Raw genomic sequence first — 13,167 nt, forward strand, 5'->3', positions numbered from 1 at the left:
AAGCGAAAAAATATAGCTACAAACGGCAGTTTTTTTTTACTGTAAAATGTCAAAATTTTCAAGGTCGCTCTCTTCGCTCGCTCGCAATCAATCGTTATGTAATTCACCTAATGTTGCTGCCAGTAACTGCCAGCAGTTTCGCCCGGTACCCCCCCCCCCTTATGATTTCCAAAGCGAAAATCTATGGCTAAGAACGGCAGTTTTTGGACTGTAAAATGTAAAATAATCAAGCTCGCTCTCTCCGCTCGCTCGCATTAAATCGTTATGCCATTCACCTGATGTTGCTGCCAGTGATTGCCAGCAATTGCGCCCGGTGCGCCCCCCCCCCCCTTAATTTCCAAAGCGAAAAACTATGGCTAAGAACGGCAGTTTTTGGACTGCAAAATGTCAACATTTTCGAGCTCGCTCGCTCCGCTCGATCGCATGTAATCGTTATGCCATTCTCCCGATGTAATTTGTCGTTTCACACCGTCATTCCATAATCCATTTATAGGGGGGGGGGGACCCCTCCCACAACCTCCCCCCTTGCTCGTTCCGCTTGATCGGGCTCTGTCGCATTCATGACATCAGTGTAAAAATCATTACTAGAAGTTTATTTGAATTATACCATTTATAGGCAAATTGTTCAATAACAATTTACTTCAAAATGTACTGATACCTTAAACAAGTGGGACAGTTTCAAGTCGATAAAACACGCAAAATACCTGCATCAAATTGCACCATTTACAATATCAAAATGCAAAAAGTGCTCACCGTGGGAGGGGGACACTCCCTCCCACATCCTACCCCTCGCTCACTCCTCTTGCTCTTGCTTGGCCGCGTTCATGATATTCAGTGTAAATATTAAAACAGGAAGTTTATTTGGATGATACTATTTTAGAGGCAAATTGTTCGATAATAATCTACATCAAAATATACTGCTACCTTAAACAAGTGGGACTTTTTCAAGTCGATAAAACTAGAACTATCACTCATTGTGATTAATATACCCCCACCCACAACTGAGGAAATTAGCTGAACCAGGATTTTTTAACTTTTTAATGAAAAAAAAAATTACCAAGGCAATGCACTGTCCAACAGTAAATAAATGTATTGCTCACTGTTAGTCAAATGTCCCACATCTCTAGTCAAGTGCTCAAAAACTGAGTGAGCAAGATAAATAAACTGACGATTTCTATGTTTTTTATTAAAAATTGTATAACCATGGCGCAACACAATGTTGGATAATAAGAAAAAAACTATATATAGTTATATATACAACTATATATCATAGCCATCACATGTGCCAAATTTCAAGCCAAATGCTAACAGGATGAGGGGCTTAGTTGAATTCACAATATTAGTGTATCATTTTCATGCAAAATATACTGTTACCATGGCAACACATTTTCAACACTGACAAAAGAGTTTTTGCACATCTAGGTAGTGTAGAGGTAACATGTGCCAAATATGAAGCCAAAATGCTCTAAACATAGAGAGTTAGGATCTAATCGAAATGTTTGTATGATTTTCATTCAAAATGCACTGTTACCATGGCAACATATTGTTCAACAATGATGAAATACAAAGTTTGCATATCTCTGTACTACAATGGTTGCATGTGCCAAATTTCAAGCCAAATGCTCAAAGACTGAGGGAGTTACCTGAATCCACAATATTTTTATATTGATTCTCATTCAAACTATGCTGTTTACCATGGCAACACAATGATCAACAATGACGAAAGGTTACGTTTGCACATCTACATACCATAGTGGTCAGGTGTGCCAAATTTCAAGCTAAATGCTCAAAGACTGAGCGAGTTGGTGGAATCCACATGCTTTTTGGTGAAAAAATGTTGTTACCATGGCAACGCATTGTTCAAAAATAATGACAGATTAAGTTTGAATATCTATATGCTATAGTGGTCACCTGTGCCAAATTTCAAGCCAAATGCTCAAAGACTGAGGGAGTTAACTGAATCCAAAATATTTTTGCATGATTTTTATTTAAAATATACTGTTACCATGGCAACACATTGATCAACAATGACCAAAGACTATGTATGCTCATCTACGTACTATAGTGGTCACATGTGTCAAATTTCAAGCTTAATGCTCAAAGACTGAGGTAGTTACCTGAATTCACAATATTTTTGTATGCATTTTAGTGAAAAGCTGCTGTTACCATGGCAACCCATTGTTCACCACTGACGAAAGATTAAGTTTGCACATCTATATGCTATAGTGGTTGCATGTGCCAAATTTCAAGCCAAATGCTCAAAGAGTGAGGGATTTAACTGAATCCACGATATTTTTGTATGATTTTCATTCAAAATATGACGTTACCATGGCAACGCATTGATCACCACTGCCGAAATATTACCTTTGCACATCTACGTATACCACAGTGGTAATGTGTGCCAAATTTCTAGCTAAACGCTTGAAGACTAAAGAAAGTTAGCTGAATCCACAATGTTTTTGTATGTTTTTTGGTTAAAAAAAGCTGTTACCATGGCAACGCATTGTTCATCACTGACGAAAGATTAAGTTTGCACATCTATATACTATAGTGGTCATGTGTGCCAAATTTCAAGTCAAATGCTCTAAGACTGAGGGAGTTAACTTCATCCACAATATTTTCGTATGAATTTTCATTCAAACTATGCTGTTACCATGGCAACACATTGATAAAAAATGACGAAGTAGTAAGTATGCACATCTACATACAATAGTGGTCACATGTGCCAATTTTTAAGCCAAATGCTTGAAAACTGAAGGAGTTAGACTAATCCACACATTTTTGTATGATTGGTTAAAAAAAATTCTGTTGCCATGGCAACAGATTTATCACCACACACATCAAATGTGTTTTGCACAAATATACATTACATTGATCGCATATCCCAAATTCAAACTGAATTGCTACAAAACTAAGAGATAAGAGCAATCCACAAGATTTTATAAGATTTATATGAAAATCTTCCGTTGCCATGGCAACGCATTATGAAATACTCACGAAAAACATCTGCCTGTGATAGCCGTCACACATGCCAAATTTGAAGTTGATTGCTCAAAAAATGAGAAAGTTCTTCGATCCACAAGTTTTTATGAAAATATGCCGTTGCCATGGCAACGCATTATGCGATACTAATAAAAAAGGTGTCTTGCACAGTCTACCTTTGATAGCAGTCACACATGCCAAATTTGGGGTCAATTGCTCAAAAAATGAGAGAGGAGTTCGATCCACAACATTTTGCTAGATTTTTTAAAAATTTGCCGTTGCCATGGCAACTCATTATGCAATACTAATGAAAAAGGTGTCTTGCACATCTCCCTTTGATAGCAGTCACACATGCTAAATTTGGGGATAATTGCTCAAAAAATGAGAGAGTAGTTCGATCCACAAGTTTTTACGAAAATATGCCGTTTCCATGGCAACGCATTATGCGATACTAACAAAAAAGGTGTCTTGCACATCTACCTTTGATAGCGGTCACACATGCCAAATTTGGGGTCAATTGCTCAAAAAATGAGAGAGGAGTTCGACCCACAAGATTTTGCAACGGACCGACCGCCCGACCGCCCGCCCGACCGACCGACAGACCGACCGACCGGCCACCCGACCTCAGGATGATTCCTATATACCCCCCACCCCCTACACACTATGTGTGGGTGGTGGTATAACAAGCAACAAATTGCACCATTTACAACATCAAAATGCAATTTCAGTTCTAACTGTGGGAGGGGTTTGGCCCCCTCCCACACCCTCCCCCCTCGCTCGCTCCGCTTGCTCGGGCTCGGTCGCGTTCATGACATCAGTGTAAGAATTAATACAAGAAGTTTATTGAAATAATATACATGTAGTTTATAGGCACATTGTTCAACAACAATTTCAATCAAAATGTACTGCTTAAACAAGTGGGACTGCTTCAAGTTGATAAAACACGCAAAAAACCTGCATCAAATCACACCATTTACAACATCAAAATGCAAAAAGTTCTCACCGTAGGAGGAGGGGGGGGGGGACAACAGGCACTTCCACACCCTCCCCCCCCCCCCCCCCCCCCCTTGCTCGCTCCCTTGCATACTAGCACCCCCTGTTGCGACACGGATTGTCGCCCCTACACGGATTGTCGCCTCCTGCTCGGGGCGACAATCCGTGACGGGCGCTGGCGGCACGGATTGTCGCCCCCGTCACGGATTGTCGCCTGGCGACAATCCGTGACGCTTGTGCAGTTCCCAGTTTTTGACCTCGAAGGCGACAATCCGTGTTGGCAAAAAATTTGTTGCGACACGGATTGTCGCCCCGTCACGGATTGTCGCCCCGGGCTTGGGGTGGTTCCTCCGGTGTTAAGCTTTGGTGGGATGGGTATGACTGGTAAGTTATGCGTATGTGTGTGTGTGTGTGTGTGTGTGCGTGCGTGTATTGTGAGCTGCATGATATGTGATGTGTATGATTTGTTGTGTGTGTGTGTGTGTTTGTGTGTGTGTTTGGAGTATAATAATACAATATGTAGAAATTGTGCATGTGTGGTGGTTACATAGTGGTAGTGGTTTGTTTGTCTGTGTGTATACGTGTGCCTGTGTGCTTACGTGTGTATGTGGAATATAGTGGCGCTACTGTGGCAATACAAACGCCTTCAGAGTGTATGAGCACGTGTTTAAAGAATTCACACCAGCGTTGATCTAAAAATAGTAGGCCTATGGGTGTGTCAACCAAATATCAGCGGTGAGGCGGGCTAGGCGAGAGAGAGACCGAGAGAAAATACATACGAGGGAGGTACCCTCCCCAAATGTTATTTGTCTTTGTTCATTTTTCCCTGCAGTCATTTTCTTCCATCAGTCTTATAAACTAGAACGTCCATACCACTATTCTTTGTCCCAGAATAGGTTTGGCATGCTTTATGCATGAGCGAATAATTTCCACACGCCGTAAAAAATTTGTCAATCGTTACTTGATTTTAGCACAAACGAACTGCCATTGCACACCGCTAATACATACGTAATACAAACAAACACCAACAAACACTCAAACAAACCTCATAATGCAAACAAACCAATTCAACACTTTTTTCCTTGATATTTATTGATTTCATTCAAATCATTCATAAATCGACCCATTTTGGGTGCAACATGAACAAAAAAAGTTACAAATGGCAATTCGAAATAAAAGCAAATCCATTTGTCAATTTATACCACAAATAATCTCACTTCAACATAGATAACTCGATTATAGACCAACCCTACTAATAATTTCTTCACGAGAAAGTTTTGACATGTATGGGGCCCTACCAAACCTATATTCCTGGAATATATTGGTTTGGATCATGTAACACCTTCTTACTTACAAGGGCATATACATAAAAAAACAACACACACAAATATATTACACAAATCTAGAATGAAATTAGTCATAAAAAACCCCACCACCCCCTCCCCTCCCAAACCGAAACAAATCTAGGGTCTACATCTATCCTAAATATTAAATCCTACCAACATCCGTCATACCATTTATAACTATCCTTCTTCAAATCCAATCCCCAACCCACCAACCCCTGATTAAACAAAACCTAAATCATCCCACACCCACCTTCACCGACCCAAATACATACATACATACTGTTACGGTCAAGTTCACACAAATGAATGCAAGGCGGTCACAGTGAATTGAAATGAACAAATCTTCCGGAGCTTTATTAGGAATTTACTTAACCCGTTCCGTACGGGAACCTGGTGGCCTGTGTATTAAGTCTATGGGGATTTCAGAATTCAGTATGAAACGAGTTAACAATCAGTTTCCAACCGGAATAATGATAATTGTTCAAAACATTACAGCGAAATAACCATAACAATTGAATGTTAGATCGGATCGTTTCAACAAAAAGTTTTACCCTAACAGAACCAACGTTGGGGCCCAACTCATCTGCGACGTGACGGGGAGGCGATGCAAGACGCTATCACGTCGAGAGCGCGTCGATGCACGGGGACGTCGTCGAACCAGCGGGCGACGCGATCTCCGCGACTACGCCGGGTAAAAGGGCGTTGGCTGCCAGGTGCGCGTTGCCACTCACACAGTCTCGACGCCCTGGATAGACCTCGGCGTGGCTCCCACTAGTTGCCGTGTAGCAATCACAGGAGTCACAGGTGGGCGTTGGCTCCAGACCGCCTGGTGGTTCGCCTGGCCAAGTCAAAACTTATCGACGCTGTCGTCGTCGAATGGAAACGGGCTAAAAGCAGGTTGGCATCTCCTGGATTATTCTGCTGTTCAGCACTTTAACTCAGTTCGCAGAACACTTGTCTTAGGGAAAGCAATTTCTCCCAAGACCACGGACGGGACGTTGAGAAAGTTATAACGGTCCTCTCTAACCGGAGTCTGATTGTCGACTGACGCGACCAATGCATTTTTAACATGAGCATTATTACATACATGGAAAATTCCGTCAGGCACGCCCAGCTTAATAATTCATAACATTAAACTCAACCTGGGCGAAGTGTGTAAGGCTGCGGTTCGAAACGAATGACTCAAAAGGAGATTACGTAATCGGTGGTGTTTACAAACATTCGCGATCGTGCACGTGTGATCGCATACACATGATCATAAAACATGAAGACCACATTGTTAAGTGATTACATGGGCAAATTCGTAACACCCCCACCCCTAAGAGAGAAAATATCGCTCTGAAGTAATATTTTCGTTGCTATAAAACAATATTTTCGTTATATCAAAACACGTTACAAATTTCAACTTCATCATCCTGCATAATTTGTAACAAATAACAAACATCGGCTATTTCTGAACTTCCTAGGGTATCCACTCACTATATAAGGCAACTACTCACAGAATGGCTCAAATGCACACAAAATACACATTATTTAACCAGTCCGGATTATAATAACTCGGAAACATTATCATATACGTTTTACAACATTATTTCTTCACTTTGCAATAAATTTGACATTCTGTCTGTGTTGTGACAGACCTTTCATAACAAATCCTCTATTATGTTTGCACATAATGTTTCCATACAAATACCGGTAACAGTTTGTGGAGTAACTACTGGAAACGTTTCCTGTTTAAAGAAAACACCTTAATATTTCATTAGCCAAATCATGTCTCCCTGGCAAAATACTTTTGTTGGTATCATGTCCTTCCACCAAAAAACAAAACAAAACATTTGAGCATCGTTTCTCCATTCTTTGAAATTCATTTCAATCCTTCCAGTTTGGAATGCAACTCAACCTAATATTTCTCATAATTTCAATTATCTCTTCTTCTTTTTTTTCACTCACAAAAGGGAAATGGCGGGAAAGAAACTAACCGTGTGTCTAAAACTTAAGACGTTTACACAAAAAATTAATATTCCCTTTCTACTTTTTGCTTTAACGAAAAACTACACTCCTGCGTGAGTTTTCCTAATGCCAACGTGACCTCCTATGGGAATTTCCTGAGCAACTCTCAGTATCTCCCTACGATAGTTCACTGGCAACACTATTCGCTATACCACTGACGAGCTTACACTAGCCGGTGTATCAGGGGGGGCCGCCCCTTCCTCATCAACACACCGGATCTCCTGTGGAAGCACTCCGGCATACTAGCAGCTTCAATCTCGGAAACAACAGTAAGAAGCAAACGTTCGAGTGTTGGATCTTTTGGCTGCGCTGCAATCAGGGAAGAACGACAAAACTTGTCATAATCAGACTGAGCGGAAACATCATCGAAGTTAGCAGAAAACGTTCCTGCCAACCGAACAGAGTCATCTACAGACCCAAAATCATCTGCCTCGTCTTGCTTCGCTTGACCTGACTGTGACCTTGTCGCCACACAAACAGGAAATATATCCGGGAATTCATCAAGCAACTTTTCAGTTTCATGTTCAACTACCGGATCACTTGACACAATTGGTGAGACTGAGACCTTTCTCCCAGCCAAATCATTCCCCATCAACAAATCAACCCCATCCATGGGCAAACCGGGAACCACACCAACCATAACAACTCCAGTGACTAAGTCACTCTTCAAGTGTATCCTATACAAAGGTACAGAAACGTAGGTTCCATCAATACCCTGTATCAGTGCACTAGCACAAGATGAACCATCAGCAGGCAATTATTCACGTCACCTACAAGGAGAGACTGTGCTGCTCCGGTGTCCCACAGGATTCTCACCGACTGCACTGAACCGTCATCAGACTGCCAAGAAACCATACCCTTTGACAAGAAGCCATGGTAACACTCAGACATGTTATCTACACTTCCAGGGTTAATATTTCTATACACTATTTCAAGACGGTCATGCACAAAAATAGCAGCACAAGTTCTTTTTCCTAAAACTGCAAGTACGGGTTTGGCACCCTGCTTTTTACTATCCCGTTGTAGCTTCCAACATTGAGTCTTAACATGTCCCTTCTTGGAACAATAGTGACATGTCACCTCTTTCTATTCAGAATTTCTCAACTGTTTAATCTTTGGCAAAGAAACATCACCGTCCAAAATCCTGCACTGAAAATTCCCTAGACATGGTTCAGTCTACTCCACAATTAACACAGCAATGAGAGCTTGACTGCAAACTTTGCAACTTTAAAACAACGAGAGCACAAGAACAAGCCTATATAGACTTAATTGGACAGTGTAATATACTGTATAAGGCTTGCGAAATTCGGTTCCCGGACAAGCCCCCACTTTGTTACGGTCAAGTTCACACAAATGAATGCAAGGCGGTCACAGTGAATTGAAATGAACAAATCTTCCGGAGCTTTATTAGGAATTTACTTAACAATCAGTTTCCAACCGGAATAATGATAATTGTTCAAAACATTACAGCGAAATTAACCATAACAATTGAATGTTAGATCGGATCGTTTCAACAAAAAGTAATTTAAGACAGATTATGTGATACCTGGCCAGGGTTTTACCCTAACAGAACCAACGTTGGGGCCCAACTCATCTGCGACGTGACGGGGAGGCGATGCAAGACGCTATCACGTCGAGAGCGCGTCGATGCACGGGGACGTCGTCGAACCAGCGGGCGACGCGATCTCCGCGACTACGCCGGGTAAAAGGGCGTTGGCTGCCAGGTGCGCGTTGCCACTCACACAGTCTCGACGCCCTGGATAGACCTCGGCGTGGCTCCCACTAGCTGCCGTGTAGCAATCACAGGAGTCACAGGTGGGCGTTGGCTCCAGACCGCCTGGTGGTTCGCCTGGCCAAGTCAAAACTTATCGACGCTGTCGTCGTCGAATGGAAACGGGCTAAAAGCAGGTTGGCATCTCCTGGATTATCCTGCTGTTCAGCACTTTAACTCAGTTCGCAGAACACTTGTCTTAGGGAAAGCAATTTCTCCCAAGACCACGGACGTGACGTTGAGAAAGTTATAACGGTCCTCTCTAACCGGAGTCTGATTGTCGACTGACGCGACCAATGCATTTTTAACATGAGCATTATTACATACATGGAAAATTCCGTCAGGCACGCCCAGCTTAATAATTCATAACATTAAACTCAACCTGGGCGAAGTGTGTAAGCCTGCGGTTCGAAACGAATGACTCAAAAGGAGATTACGTAATCGGTGGTGTTTACAAACATTCGCGATCGTGCACGTGTGATCGCATACACATGATCATAAAACATGAAGACCACATTGTTAAGTGATTACATGGGCAAATTCGTAACAATACACACACACACACACACACACGAAGGTTCGTTATTCCGAAGTTTCGTTTTTTCCGAGGCTTCATTTATCCGAAACACACAATTCCCTATACCTAGTGGTTCGTTGATCCAAAAATGAAATTCGGAATAACGAACCTTCGGAATAATGACCCTTCGGACGAATGAGCCTTCGGACGAATGAGCCTTCAGAATAACAAACTTTTGCAATAACGAAATGTAACCCCCTTCCCACATACCGACGCACACCCGAACCGATACCACATCCTTCCTGATGAAACGATTTCCCAATGTTGATAAATAAGACATAATGGACCGTATGCAGAAAAGCAGCATCCGCCCGCACGCAAGCTCCACTCCGAATTCATATACAAATCTGCCAAACAAACTCATCAAATTCAAAGCTGCTGATAAAATCAATATCAATGTTTAGGCCAGCAACAGCTTACTAGGTATCCCTCCCCACGCGCAGCTAAAAAAACACATACGCAAAAAACTGACATAATAAACACATTCTTCCATCACACACAAACACACACACACACACACACACACACACACACACGCACACGCACAAACGGACACTAAATTATCATGTGCACGCGCACATACACACTTCCTTGAAACCTCACCATGACTTTTTACATGGCATGTTTGCATGGATGTAGCCATGTAAGTTATGTGTTAGTATTTCAATGATTTTGTCCAGAACGATATTACCCAGCAAAATGTGCTTCGAGGGCGAGCGACAATCCGTGCCGCCAGCCCCCTACACGGATTGTCGCCAGGCGACAATCCGTGTAGGGGGCGACAATCCGTGTAGGGGCGACAATCCGTGTCGCAACACCCCCCCCCCCCAAAAAAAAAAAAAAATAAAATAAAAAAAAAATAAAAAAAAAATCAAATCCTACCTATGCCGGTGCCCTTTCCCCGCTTGATTTCCCTAAAAAAAAAAAAAGATAGTAAAAGTCTATTTTATAGGGATTGAGAGCTTCCTATATTCCACATGTCTGTCCAAAAAATCTTGTTACATTTAGTGTCAAAACGCACCCCCCTTGAAAAAAAGCTGGTGATGCCCCTGAAGTGATCGCGTGTTAGGACTGTGTGTGGACTGAAGAGATCAGCTAAACAAAAAGGACTAGTACAGTATCACCATAGAGTGTCACAAACTTTTCTTCTCAGGTGATGGGCAAAACTACGCTTTATCACGTGATCAGCTCTCTGATCTTGACCAATCCTATAGCAAGATTCTTAGTACGTGGAATATAAAGATATGATTTTATAATATAGTGCACGAGGCTGAATGTGCGATAATGAATACACCCTGTATCGCTAAGCACCAATAAATTCTTAATTTGGCCCAAATGTAAATTAAATTTACCTTGAATATACTGTACTATAGTACATTGTAACTGCCAGAGGGCAATAGAATCTTGAATGGATGTTTCTCTTTTTAAGTTAAATTTACAGCCTAAAAATGAAGCAGTTCACTCACTAGACCGGTGGTATCTGTCTCTTCACGGTGGGCTTTTCGTATCTGATGTTGGGACATGTATGGTCAGTGGCTGACAGTGGCTGACCATACATGTTCCAACGTCAGATACGAAAAGCTCACCGTGAAGAGACAGATACCATCTGTCTATTTATTCACCAGCTCCCTCCAGTAAGTTCTATAGGCAGCAGTGCATTTAGTTGTTGCTAGGTACCAGGAAAAGAAGAGCATGCATACAATTTGTATACATTACATACTGTAACCGGTCTACTGAGATTTTGGAGGTGCTTGGTAGCCTACTAATATGGGTACATGTATACTTGTTAAATGTAATACAATATACATGTTAATAGTGGAAGAAGAATTCATGCACTACAATCTGTCATGTGTTACATAAAACACTTCATGTATTTGAGCAATGGTCTCTAACCAGTCATTTAGTACTGTACCGGTCATTAGCAAAAAAATGGTTGCTCTGGTCACATGATTGTTCTCAGAATTAAATTGCACAAAAATCACAGAAAAAAAAAGCCTTTCAAGTAACCGTAGGCCTACAGCTGATGATTTACGGCAAGTTGAATGAAGTCAGTTGAGAAGTGCAGTTCCTAGAGTGCACATGACACAGAGACAGAGACATACAGATACAAGGCCATATAGTAATTATATAGAAGGGATTCTTTTTCATTGATGAATGAAAGTGAGCCGCTTGGCAGTGGTCTGTGCTCTCTGAGTGCTTTTCTATTGACCGATTCGGGTTCGTTGAGGGCAGCAGACATTTTGTGGCACGGGCGCAGCCATGAGGTGTTTTAGCCGACCCCCTCCTCTCCCCCACCCCACGGGCAACATGTTTATCGCGCACTTGTAACAAAGGTTCGCGCACTAAGCAAGGGTTCGCGCACTAAGCAAGCGTTCGCGCACTCAGTACGACACGCCTGGCTAAAGCAACCATGCATCAGTTTTTTCATTCCGTGCGCGGAAGGGGGTGGGGGAGAGGAGAGGTGGGGGGGGGGGTCGGCTAAGACACTACGTAATGGCGCTGCCCATGCCAAAAATACACATAGCGCGTCACAGAATCGGTCCATAGTTTGCTACTGTGGATGACCTGGTATTCTAACATTTATTCTTTACGTATGGTACTTTATTCTTTACCATTTATTTGTGCTAACTCTTTGTTTCTTTTTTCTGAAAAAAAAAAGACAAGTGCATAAGCTGATTGCAAATCACTGAGAATTTACAAAACTAATGTAACGTATCAACACCGCCTCTTGCGTGTAAAGTACAGTAACAATAGCTTACGAGTTCTCATCAAATGTTCTGTTCGGGATGAAAATAAATGACATTGTTTCTGAGGGTTCTGACCAATTTTGTTGGTAATTTGGTAATACAAATTCAGTTAAATGTATAGCCTTGATACTGAATTACGTGTATATAGCAAATGGTGAAGAATAGAAAGCGTTAAAAGGTTAAAGCAAGCAATCAGCTGCCTCATGCTGATTGACGCAGAAGAAAAAATAGGCATGTTTTTTATTTATTCTTTGTCAGTCATTCCTTGAGGTCATTTGTGGAAGATCTAAAAATAAGCTTTTTTCTCAGTCCTCAAGAACAAAAATCCACATACATGTATTTGAATACGCTAGTACACTGGTTGATTACAGCTCAACATGCAATTTATTATCAAATAATTATGAACATGTTGATCACATCATAATATTCATTGTAATATTTCACACTTAACAAAGTATATCAAGGAAAAAAAAAAAAAACAAGACCTAGGTCTTGAAAATGTGCAATATCACAGTTTTTTTATTGGATAATAAGTGTTTGGCACTGAAATAATTTGATACCTAGTTCTTACACATAATATGCTGACCACTGATATGCTAAAGGCAGGAATAGAGATATTCAGATGGGTAATGAGATCCATTGACTGACAGCCAAAGAGAACCCCCTAAAAAAACAAACAAACAAACAAACAAACAAACAAACAAACAAACCCAAAAGGAGTACACAGTCACTTTTGTATTT

Source organism: Diadema antillarum, unplaced genomic scaffold, assembly GCF_040938485.1.
Source record: "Diadema antillarum isolate AM-2024a unplaced genomic scaffold, OU_Dant_1.0 seq00001405_RagTag, whole genome shotgun sequence".
NCBI classification, from domain to species: domain Eukaryota; kingdom Metazoa; phylum Echinodermata; class Echinoidea; order Diadematoida; family Diadematidae; genus Diadema; species Diadema antillarum.